This window comes from Urocitellus parryii, chromosome 1, assembly GCF_045843805.1.
Source record: "Urocitellus parryii isolate mUroPar1 chromosome 1, mUroPar1.hap1, whole genome shotgun sequence".
Lineage (NCBI taxonomy): Eukaryota > Metazoa > Chordata > Mammalia > Rodentia > Sciuridae > Urocitellus > Urocitellus parryii.
Window position 1 is genome coordinate 221107448 of NC_135531.1, and position 12782 is coordinate 221120229.

Below are 12782 nucleotides of genomic sequence, written 5' to 3' on the forward strand. Positions count from 1 at the left end.
ATGGTTACAGAGCAGCAAAAATCTTGAGTCACTTGATGCTCTCATTCCCAACTGTGGTAGAACAAGGTGCCACTATGTCCTCTTATTTCTGCTCTCGTTTGCTGTTTTCGTGGTTTATTTAGGGACACTTTTTCAAATGTTTTTGCTTTTATTGATAAGGTAGCTATTTAAATAACACCCAAGAGTAGTGCTGAAGGACTGTCTAGGGTTTCTGAATGTTGGAAAGCTGTGATGTGCCTTACAGAGAAAACACATGTGTCGATAAGCATTGTTCAGGCAGGAATTTATAGTGCTATCAGCCATGAGTTCAATGTTAATGAACTAACAATACATATTAAATACGATGCTTTAAAGAGAATTAAAAAAAGAGATAAGGTTATGTATTGATGGGTTAATGAAAAAACACAGGGACCAAAGCTCACAATTTCCTCTAAGGGCTAGTGTTGTTCACCGTTTTTGTTGTTGTTGTTGTTGTTTTTCTTTTTTTTTTTTCTTTTTTTCACTTTATAATGATTTTGTAAAACATAACTACTGCAAATAATGAGAATCACTTATATATGTTTAAAAGATTAGCCTGCCTGCAGTATGGACAAGAGTAGAAACCCTGGTAAACATCAAAATGGCATGTGGCCCTTGGGATTATGGTGGAGAATAGGTAGTAACAGACAAATTTAAGACTTTAGGTACTGGAGGTACCTGGAGTGAAATTTCTTTAGGCTCCTTTGCCCAAATCAGATTTTTAGTTTCAGGTGCCCAGAGCCCAATTCTCCCAAGGAAGTTCACTGAATATAACTGTTATGGGAAAATTAGAGGCATGCTTATAATTTAACTGTGTAACTAATGTATAAATGATTTTTAAAGAGTCCTCAAAGAATGGTATTGATATTAACCATTTTATATTGACTATGATTGATATTGTTAATGTAGTCTTAATTTATTTATTCTGTTGATATACATTTAGTTAACTTTCAATGGCTGTTAAATCCTTCTCTGTCAGGAAATGTCTTCATCAACTTGTAATACTGCTACTACTCAGCCTATAAAAGCAAGATTCTTTTTTTTTTTTTTTTTGCCTTATCATTATCTAGAGAGCCTTAAAAAAAAAAGTTATTTCCTCTCCATCATCAAGCCGAGGGTGCTTTCTTTTCCATAATGGGGAGTTTGGTCTATTTTACAAAACAGTTCATGCTGGCTACAATTGTGGTATCTATTAAGTGCCCATTTTTTTACATTTTTAATCAATTTCTTTAAGACTCTATTTCTTGATCAGAGACATTTCTTAACACAAAAATAGTTATTGATGAATCTTTTTGCCACTAAAACTTTAAATAAAATCCACGACATTTCAGTTAACAAAGATTAAATAGTAAAGGCAAAACACATTACTTTAGCAAAACATGAGCTTTTGAAATATATCCATAAGCATAGATATGAATAAACATAGATGAGACTTGCTGGTTACCTGCTCAGATCACCACTCCTTTCATGTTAGCGGTGGGTCAGCATTGTGTAGGTAGTCTCCTCCACATGTTCAAGTTCTTGGAAAAGACAACCGCTCCCTCCCTAGACCAGAAATTTGGAACTTGAGCCACTTTAGCCAGTGAAGATACCTGCATCCCTTTTACCACCAACTGACTTAGGAAAAGTCATAGGAATCAATTCTGCCCCATGAGAAGACCACTGAGGTAACTTTTCAGATAGGAAGGTATCTGAAAGGAGACACATTTCTGACTGGGAGCCTATCTGGGGCAGTGTTTGCAGAATATATGTAAGCCATTTACACTTATCATGGCTCAAGCATGAGGACACAAGCATTTAAAGCCCTCAGGAAATATATATGCCTGATATATGATGTCACTTCCTCTGAGTTTTTTAATTAACCCAACTTACAGAGGAAATTTTATTGTCTGCATCTTATTATTTTAAGTAATGAAGTCATTTTGATATAAGTCTCTCTCACTCACAGCTGAAAGCATCCTAATATAGACCTCTATGTAGGATTTTATTATTTTATACTTTATCAATTGTGAGATGCACATATTTCAACATTTTAATATCTCTGAAAAGGAGATTCATTTTGCCATTGAGATTATCTTTGATTCAGTGAACTTAAGGCATTTTTTCCTTGAAAAGTTTAGCATTTGTTTTAGTCAACTTTTTCATTGCTGTGACTAAAAGATCTGACCAGAACAAGTTTAGGAGAATAAAAGTTTATTTTGGAGCTCACGGTTTCAAAGATCTCAATCAATAGACAGCAGAACAGCCAGCTCCATTTCTCAGTACTCAAAATGAGGCAGAACATCATGGCAGAAGATTGTGGCAGAGGGAAACAGCTCACATGATCCTGATGATCAGGAAGCAGAGAGAGAGACTTATCTCTCCAGATACAAAATATATACCCCATCGCTATACCCCCAGTGAACCACTTCCTAGAGCCATACTCCATCTGCCTCTAGTTACCACTGAGTTAATCCCACCAGGGATTAATTCACTGATTGGCTTAAGGCTATAACCCAAACATTTCTCCTCCAAACCTTCTTGCATTGTCTCACACAAGAATTTTTTGGTGACACCTCACATTCAAACCATAACAACATTCAACATTTTACAAAATCATATGTTAAACAAAGGCATCCCAGTGACACTAGCCATCTACCCATTGATAGAACATAGGGAAATCAATATTCACTTGATTAAAAAAATAAGAAAATCCATCACACATTATATTAGTTACAAAAAACTTCAATGGAGTACAAACCATAGTCATGGACTCAAGATGAAACAGGTCGTAGTATCTTTTGATTTTCCACAAGTATATTTTAAATATGGTCACCTTTCCTTCTATTGAAAAAAAAAAAACTGTTTACTCTCCAAATACAAAGTCATGTCTAATTAATTAAACATAAATTATTGAATGCCAACTGTGAATATTGCATAGCAGGACGTTTTCACTGGGCATGAATGATGTAATGCACTAACTCATAAAACTTTAGGGAAGCTAAGGCATGCAGACAAGTGACTATAAAGCACAGCAGTGTTTCAATCTTAGTTTTAACTATTAACTGCTACCAGAACACAGTGAAGTCAAAATGATCCTTTTCAGGGGTAATGCAAGTCTGCAAGGAGAAGAATCAATCAAGCTCAGTTGTGAAAGATGTATACATTTAAACAGGTCAAGATTCAGCAGGTTAAGGATATTCCAAAGAAAGTTGTCCAAGCAAAATCAGAACTTACAATGGCCAGAAGGTTTTCCCAGAACAATGAGGCCACAAAGGAAGGTGATAAAATGGATAGAATAGCAGGAGATGGAGGGAGCAGCAGGTAAACCTGAGTTAGAGGTGCACTCACCACCAAGTTCCTTCTCCCAGGTTTTCCAGAAAGACAGTAATTACATTCTAACTTTTGAGCGCTCCCACTTATATAGAAATCCCTCAATAGCAAGAACTGGACCTTAGGGTTTCTTTAATGTACTTCTTTACAATTATTCCAGGACACAGGAGCAGCACTGTATAGCACTGGAAAGGAATCTGCAACTAAACATTCACAATAATAGCAATTACAATAAAAATCAAGACCACAGCGGCTTGTTTTGTACACCAGCTCGGGACAAAACATTCTACATGTTTCTTTATCTAGTATTCAAAACAACCTTATGACAGAGACCTAGTCATTTTATTTCTGAGAAAACTGAGTTTAAGTATCTTGCCCAAGGTGAAACAACTAATATTCAAGAGCTAAAATTTGACTATAGATCTGACTAACCCCCAAATGTAAATTTATACCAACTATGTTATTCTACCTCCCAATCTCTTTTCAAGTATGGCTTTAAGTTGGTAAGATTATCTCTTCATTTTGCCATGTCGAAGAGTTGCTTTAGAAGTATTTTTCTCTTGCTTTTAGTTCATTTGTTCTTTTTGCAAAGTCCTGTTTGCTTTACTGTTTGCTATTTGCATTAAACCATATGAAGAATGTTTATGAGAAACTATCTAGTATTTATTACTAGGAAATAGCCTATAATTACCTATTTTATTTTTAAAAAAATTACTGAATAGCTGTCTAAAGATTGGTCAATCCCAACTGATCAAGCAGCTAGTGATTTTCTATCAGTTTAAAGTATTTACTATTCTCTTGAGCCAAATTTTATTCCATAAAGAACAGAGGGCTAGGCCTAATTGGAGAATAAATCTCAGGCATGCATCATGAAGAATATAGATTTTATTATATTTTCTACAAATAACTTGTCACGGAGGTACCTTGAGCTTCAGAAAAATTTTGGAGGTCTACAGATGCAAATGCAAGAAAAATAGAAAAGTATGAACCCTTCCATCTTTTTCTTTCAATAATTTAATATCCAAGTCATGTACTTTTTATTTTATTTTATTTTATTTTTATGTAGACAAGTCTGCAACTCCAAAGGCCACAAAATGCCATAGAAATAAAAATGGATGACTAACCTTTCAGGCAGCACTAACCCGGCCATACTTCTTCTGACCTTCACCAGTTCAATCCATTTATATCAGCTTTTTATTCCTTTATTTGGATTGCTTTTAAATATTATGTAATAGACTAAATCATTTATCTTCACTAAACATAGTTATTTAATGGAGCAGTGTAAAATATCTGTGCTTATATAACATGATTATTTTATCAGTAAAATAAAAATAAAAAGGCTAACTATCAGAGGAAGAAAATGGATATTAAACACTAAATCAAAGCCACCCACACACTGATTTGTATTTTCACATTCAGATGGAAAAATTCGCTAACACTCAACTATTTTCCATGTCAAAGGAGAACTTCAGATTTGTGTTGTAATTAACCCTATGGCATGATTCATTCCAAACTGTAGATTCTCTGCAATTTGCTTGTAATTAATTTTCTTCTTTTTAATCTTTAGCAACTGGCTTTTATATCCTTCTTCCATTTAGTTAATGTAATGATTGCCATTGACTTCAGAATTATCTCTGGGTATGGCAAATTGAGATGAAGCTGCAGAGGTCATATATAGAGAGATATTTGTGATGTTTTCTTCTGCTTCAAGCAGAAGAAAACATCACAAATATAAATTAGAAACACCTGGATGACAGAAAAATCAACATCTAGGCTTCTTTATATATATATATATATATATATATATATATATATATATATATATGGTTTTTTCACATCAGGAATTTCAAAATCTATACCACTGCTATATTTGCTGAAAACTCCAAAACAATTGCACTTTGAAGGGAACAATTTTCAGCTCAACTGAAACTACAATAAAGGAGTTAGGAAAAAGAAAACAAGAAGATCTAAAGAGAAACACAAAGTTAGTCATGAGCAGAATTTTAAAAAAAAATCAGTAAGTGCTATTTAAAAAAAAATTGTAACAGTGGGTCCTAAGCATATAAACATATTTAAAACTTTTAAATTAAATAGTAAATTTATAAGTGATAGACCCCCATAATAATAGCCCAAATTCGAAACCCACCTCATATTGCTCTTCTCTGCTGCCCCCTAGTGTGTATACCTTCCTGCACAGGAAGAATGGTTGCCCTCAACCATATCAATATATTCATCCATTTGCATCATCCTGCAATATTGCAAAATAAGCATGAAAGTAAAAGTCAAAATTTATTTATGGTTCTATGTCAATAATTTTGGTGTCTGGATAATGTATTTTGAAGATTAAAATGTTGCTAAACAGGCAGATTTTATTTGAAATATATCTGGAGAGATCACATAGTTTCTTTCAGTTCCCAATTCATTCTCACATTCTAAGATGGAAAACCGGAAGTAACAGATAAAACTGTATTTCTTTTCCCCTCTTGATTGTTCTGGCTTGCCTTCTAATTTTTTTATACTATCAAACTAGTAAGAAAGTTAAGATAATTGAAAAAAAAAGTGATATGGTTATTTATTCCTGTCTTTCTTTACATATAGTATTCTGTGGTAGGCTAATAAGCAAATTATTTCAGTCAACTACATTTATAAACATTCAATTAAATGTATTTATAGCTACTGTGGAGACTCTCTAGAGGTCTTTAATATGTTAACATGATAATGAATATGTAATTATCACTTTATTAGCATACGTTAATATGCTAATGAGCCAGGGAGGAGGCAGAAATGATAGCTACCATGTATAAGCCCTCCCAGACTTACTTAATCAAGAACAGTTTACTCATAGTTTTCTTCAAAACATAAGCCAACTATTATAGTATATGGTTTCATACTTATGCCATGGTTTAATTAATGTCTCCTCTAGGTGAGTACTCCGTGGACCCTGTGGTTTTCCCTCATCATTTTATTTCCAGACCCCAGCATCATGAAGCAGATGTAGATGCTGCTAGTCTAAGTGTGAGGTCAGTTGGCATCAGGTCTCAATAATGCAAACATGTCCCATATATGAGGTGGTGTGTGTGTGTGAAAGTGTTTTTTAGGTAGACTTTATATTTGATGTGTTTGCCTTTTAATACATCATTCTGTGAACTTTAATAAACCTATTTGGTTGCGTAGTCTTCACCACAATTAAAATATAAAATGTTTCTATGAATCTTAAAAATTCCCTCATGCCCCTTTATACTTAATCCTATTTGATACACTACACCATCCTCTCTAGTCAACCAGTCATTGACATTGGTCCCCAGTATATCTTGCCCTTTCCAGAATGACATATAGATGAACTGGTCATGGGTAGCCTTTTGACTCTGGCTTCTTTGTCCTAGTAAAATGAACTTGAGAATTATCCATGTTGCTTCATATATCCAAAGTTTGTTCCTTTTTATTACTGAACCATGTACCATTGCACAAATGTGACACAATTTGTCTGTCTCTTTACCTTTAATGATATTTAAATTGGTTTTAGTTTTTGGCAGTTTTGAAATTAGCATTTCTGTATGGGTTTTATTAAGGCTTATGTCTTCATCTCTCTTGGATAAATGCCTAGGAATGGAATGTCTGGGTCATATGATAAGGGCATGCTTAACTTTTAAAATGAACTAGGAAACACATTTCTAATGAGGCTGTACCATTTTTATTCCCACCAGCAATGCATGAAAGTGCTAGTTGATCTCCATCCTTGTCAGCATTTGAAATCATCAGGTTTTTTGTTTGTTTGTTTGTTTGTTTGTTTTAGACATTCTCATAGGTATGCAGTGGTATGTCAATGTGCTGTGAGTTTGCATGCATCTAATGACTGATAATTTTGAATAACTTTCATATCCTTATTTTCTATCTGCATATATATATATTTTTTGGTGAAGTTTGTTTTTAGGAAACTTCTTTTGTCCTTTATTAAATACAAGGATGATTGTTTTCTTATTGAGACTTGAGAGTTCTTTACATTTTGTAACAAGCAATCCTTTATCATACATGTGTTTTTTAAATTTTTTTCAGTTTGTAGTTTGTGTTTTCATTCTCTTTACAGTTTTGCATTGTGATTTTTACCTCATATACTTTTTCTAATATATTTTTTCTCATATAATTCTTCTTTATATAGCAGTATACATATTGATTTCACTTTAATTTGGGGGGACAGAGTTGTGGTAGTTGCTTCTATAAGCATTCCCATGATTTGGAAATTTGGCTTGTGATACCACTTACTCAAAAACTCCAATTGTATCTCTAACCTCTATTTTAGCCATAAGTGGATATGTGGCCAACCATTGAAAATAAAAACTTTGAAGATGGTTATACCTGGCCTCCAGGATTCATGATTCATAGTCACCAGCAGGATTTATCTAAAATAGTAAAAATGAAAGTTAAACTGGTTAGTGGATTTAACAATCTTATTTTTAGATCCATTCAATGAATATAAATAGTTGTAACATTTCACCCCAAATCCTTTTCTATCTTTAGTATCACTAAACTATTTAATTGTACCAAATCAATGGAGGACAGAGAAATAGCTAAGGATAAATTATTCAAATTTTATGGGACCTTAGTGGCAAGTTACCATGGTTCCATCCTCATTATATTAACTATAAGCAATAGGCCCTATATTTTACTTATTATAAATATATTCAAAAGCAGTGAGATGGTAATCTGTCATATCAGGTATATTATAGGTTTCCAATCCCTTAATGTGCAAGATTTTATTTGCTCTGAGACAATGACTTGCATACTGCTAAGTGGCATAGAAGAAAATGCATAAGGTAAGGAGACAAAAAGCCAAAGTCACTAGTAAGAACTGTTAGTATTTGTAACAATAAGAAAAGTAAAAGTAATCTCTCTGAGTTATATATCCAACAGATGAGGGGTAGGAGCAGAGACGGGTAATAACTCTATAAAGAGCCAAAATATCTTCTCAGACATGACTTTCCAATAGCCATACTGAATCTGAACATGACTAATCAAGAAAAAGAGAGAACCAGTCAACTTGCAAAGTTTGAGCAGTAGGAAAGTTTGTACAGTGAAGCATTGGTGTGAAGGTCCCACTGATTGGCAAGGCTAGTACTGTTCTGGTGATGAATGAACTATACATACTTGGCCTGAGGTTATTAAACTTAGAATCATTTAAATAACTTTCCTTGTTTTAATTTCAAGGTCTGCCTTCAGGCAGATAATTTACCCATCACACATATGAAAGTGCCAATACACACAACTGCTCTTATTTCTCATCATGAATTTGTAAATTTAAACTCTAGTGTGTTTCATGCAGGAATTACATTAACTTGAGCTCACCCTAAAATACAAAGCTCCTCTAGAGAATCATTCCCTTCCATCATCATGATTTTTCCCAAAACTATATGCCCTCCCTATCATTATTAATGTTTTTCTTAAAATTGACTCTAAATTAACTCATCTTTGTTTTTAGCTGAACCTCAAACTAAATAATAATAACTGGGGTTATTATGCCAATTATATCATTTCACTAAGATGTATAAAAATAATTAACTATGAAAATTAAAATTGCATGGGCCTAAAATTGGCTTAAGTACCATACTTTGTAAGAGCTGCTCTGTATCTTGACAGTTTTGCAAATGATGCCCACCAGTAAGAAGCCAGTGGACATTCCCCAGTGACACCAGCTCATTACATGCAATCCACAGCTAGAAATGATGTACTAAGTAATTACATAACTAGGCATATCACACAACTGGTCTCTCTGAGTCTCTCTTTTTCTTTATATTTAAAAATTAAATATTTCCTAACTCTTAATGTTATAGTGATAGGCAAAACTATATGTGAGACACATATAAAGAAAAGGGAAGAAAACATATAGTATGTGACCTTAGACAGTTAGGTTAACCTCCCTTTTATTTCTCATCAGTAAAATTGATGTGCTAGCATTATTAACATCTGTGGGTTGTTATAATGATTAAAAGAGATTAGCTGCATAAAATAAACTTACCATGATTCATGATATGTAGGTATATTTGTTAATTATGCAGAATATGAGGGAGTAAAGGATCAAATTAAGCAACAAACTGAGGAAATAGGCAAATAAGTTTGATTTGTTCATAAAGTCAATGTCTTTTTTTTTTTTAAAGAAGGTAAAGGGAAACATTTTTCTAGATTATAAGACTTGAAATCCAAGTTCAGGATGTGCTTCTTAATTAAATACAAGTTCCAGGAAAAAATCAATTAATAAAAATTGGGAAATATTTAGATATACTTTAATAGTCACTGGGTATTAGATTATATTTGTCAATTATTGTTAATTAGTTAGGTACAAAAATGGGTATGTAAGATAATGTTGTTGGTTTTGAGAATTAGATATGAAATGTTATCTGCAGTTTACTTCAAAATGATTTAGCAAAAGAGAGAGAGAATGAGTGAAGTATAGAATAAGGAAATAGAGCAAAATTTTTAATGAATTTAATCTAGATGGAGGTATATGGGTGCAGGTGCTCATAGTACCAAATTTTACGTAAATTTGAAAATTTCATGATAAAAACATTTTTTAAATGTTCTAAATGAATTGATAGGAAAAGAGTTTCAGAAATACTAAGGAGAAAAATAAGCAAAGGATAAGGAATATACAGAATAATCTCATTGTACACATTTTCCTTCCTCCCTCCCTCCCTTCCTTCCTTCCTTCCTTCCTTCCTTCCTTCCTTCCTTCCTTCCTTCCTTCCTTCCTCTTTCCTGCCTTCCTTCCTTCCTTCCTTCTATTTTCTTATTCAGGAAGAACAAACAGGAAACTCTCAATCCTTGTTTATTTTTTAGAAGAGTAATTTCAATTAGGGGATAAAAGAAAGGAAATGTTACTTTTCATTTTATTTTTTAAATAGTTTGACATTTTTCCATATTATATATTGCTTTAAATTTATTTTTCAGTGCATAAATTAAGTCACAACCAAAATAATTAAGTTCATTATGACTATCTCCTTAACCAAACATCATTGTTTCCCTGAACACTAATATCTCTTGGAATCTCCCCTTGAGTATGACAGGGCACTCTCTGAAATCAAAGCAGTCGTGCAGACTGCCAGATTCAACCCTAAAGAAAATGTGAGTTCACTAGAACCCAACTGCTGGTGAAGAGAATGTGTTTGCTGCATACTTGCCATTTATCTGAATAGGAAAAAAATATCTAGATACTTTTTCCATGGCTTCTTCAGTTTGTCTTTATAAAATTCAGGATTGTTTAAATGTCCTTTTTCACTGTGATAATGCCATTCTTAAAATTTCTTTTGTGGTATATTTTTCTTGGCTGCCTGAGTTACAAGGCAGTTTTTTTTAGAGTAGAAGAGCTACAGGTTTTCTCAAGCCTTTCTCCCCCTCTCCCTCTTACCTACCTCTCTTTTCCTGAAGAGATTAAAAAAGAAATTGAACTGAACTAAGAAGTAATGGGCAAACTAAAAGCAACTTTGTCAGCAGCAGAGGAGATTAAGACTCTTGAGGTAATATTAACTTCCCATTACTGGTCTTTCTCCTGCCTGCTCTGAGCATGACAGAGCAGCTCCAGAGAGCAGTGAAATACAGAGGTTTAGCCCAGTCCCTCCTCGGAACTGGGAAGGACCCTCTTCACTAGGCTGAAGCGATGTTCTGTGACAAGGTGGACATTCTGCAATATGCCCCACAGCCATTCTCAATTGTTCTGATTCATTAGTGCCCAGGCTATTGGAGAGTTTGCTATTCTTTAGGACATTACAGGGATTCTTCTATCACCAATGTCCCACTGCCTCAGAGCCACCACCACCATACTAATGCCCAGAGCAGCAACAGAACGCCTCCACTTTCCATTCATTACTGTTTTGCATGTTTATATTATACACACATACACACACACACACACACACACACACACACACACACACACACACACACTATACTTCCCCCTTCTGAAATACCTGGCCTACAGTCACTGGGCCAAAAATGGAAGTAACTTGGATGATAAATCAATAATAGTGGCAATGGTAAACAAGGAAGGAAGTCAGAATCAGGCAATCTGTTTCCATTATCAACCTGCGACAAGTAGTTATCATGCGAAGGAAACTTAATAATACTTCTTCGGCTTCAAAATAAGAGCAGTAAGTGGCATATCTGTAAATTTCAGACCTGTAGATGTGTTGCCAGACTGGGTATATGAAAGACTAACTGGATTTTATCTAATGAATTCCCAAATTAAGCTTTGGAAAGCCATAATTTCATAAGTATTTCAACAAAATAAAGCTAAAATACATCTGTGCTGTTTTAAGATAAAGAAACATTTTTTTTCATTGCTAAATAAAATAGCATGGGCATGGCTGTCATATTTTATAAATGAAGGTGCAGTTTAATGAAATGACATTATATGAATTTAAAGCAAATCTGCATTACCTTGTTTAAAGCCAGCTGCCACGCTCCTTGGCTTTCTATAGTCAGCAAGCTGTCTTGTTCCATGTTTCACTGTACCATGCAATGAGATTTATATTTGAAACCTCATAAGTCAGAGAGAGAGAAAGAAAAGAGGGAACAAATTCTTGATGGGCTCATGGGAAACATATGGCTGTTAGTGCTCAGTGTAAAATAATTTAGCCATCATTCAATAAATACTTATATTAGGATCCTGAACTTTTGACTTTTGACCAATAATTTTGAAGTTAATACTGGATCCACTAAGTTCTATGGTTTTATTGTAACTTTTGTCTCTCTTTTCAAGGAAAAGGGTGAACAAATATCCAAAGTTAATAAGAAAAAATTTAATTAAAATATTATTTATAGTTCTCAAGTCTTTCTTAAATATCATGCTTTTAATGTTAAAAGAATAATTAATACAATAAAAAATACAGTGAAAAAAATCTAGGATTTTATTTGCAACCCTGCCATTGAATAGCTGGGCAAATTTGGCAAGTTATTTTGCTGGCTCTTGATTTTCTTGTCTCACAATGCATTCTAACCTTCTGTGAATACGTGTTATTTTTAATTCCATAGACCTGCCTAAGAAGATATGCTTAGTTAATATTAACTAAGAAGATATGCTTAATTAATATTTTCACCTGTTTAAACTTTCAATTAAGATATGTTTTACTTGTGCTTAAAAATGCTTAGAGATGAAAAGTATTCATAGATATCTATATGAAATTTCCATTCTGAGACATATACTATCTCCAAGAGAGATAATGATGGAAAGTTACATATTATAAACCATGATAGATCAATGATATGTAAAGTTATGGTTATTAGAAACCACAGTGAATCATTGTGATAATATCAGACCTAAGAAATATTATGTTGCAAATTTTGACTATTTTTACTGCCCCATACTAGATATCCAACACCTGATTTACCTGGAAGTAAAAAACTCATCTACATTTTAGTAATGAGTTTGTGTTCTTAATTTAAACAGTGAAGTATGTTAAAACTAT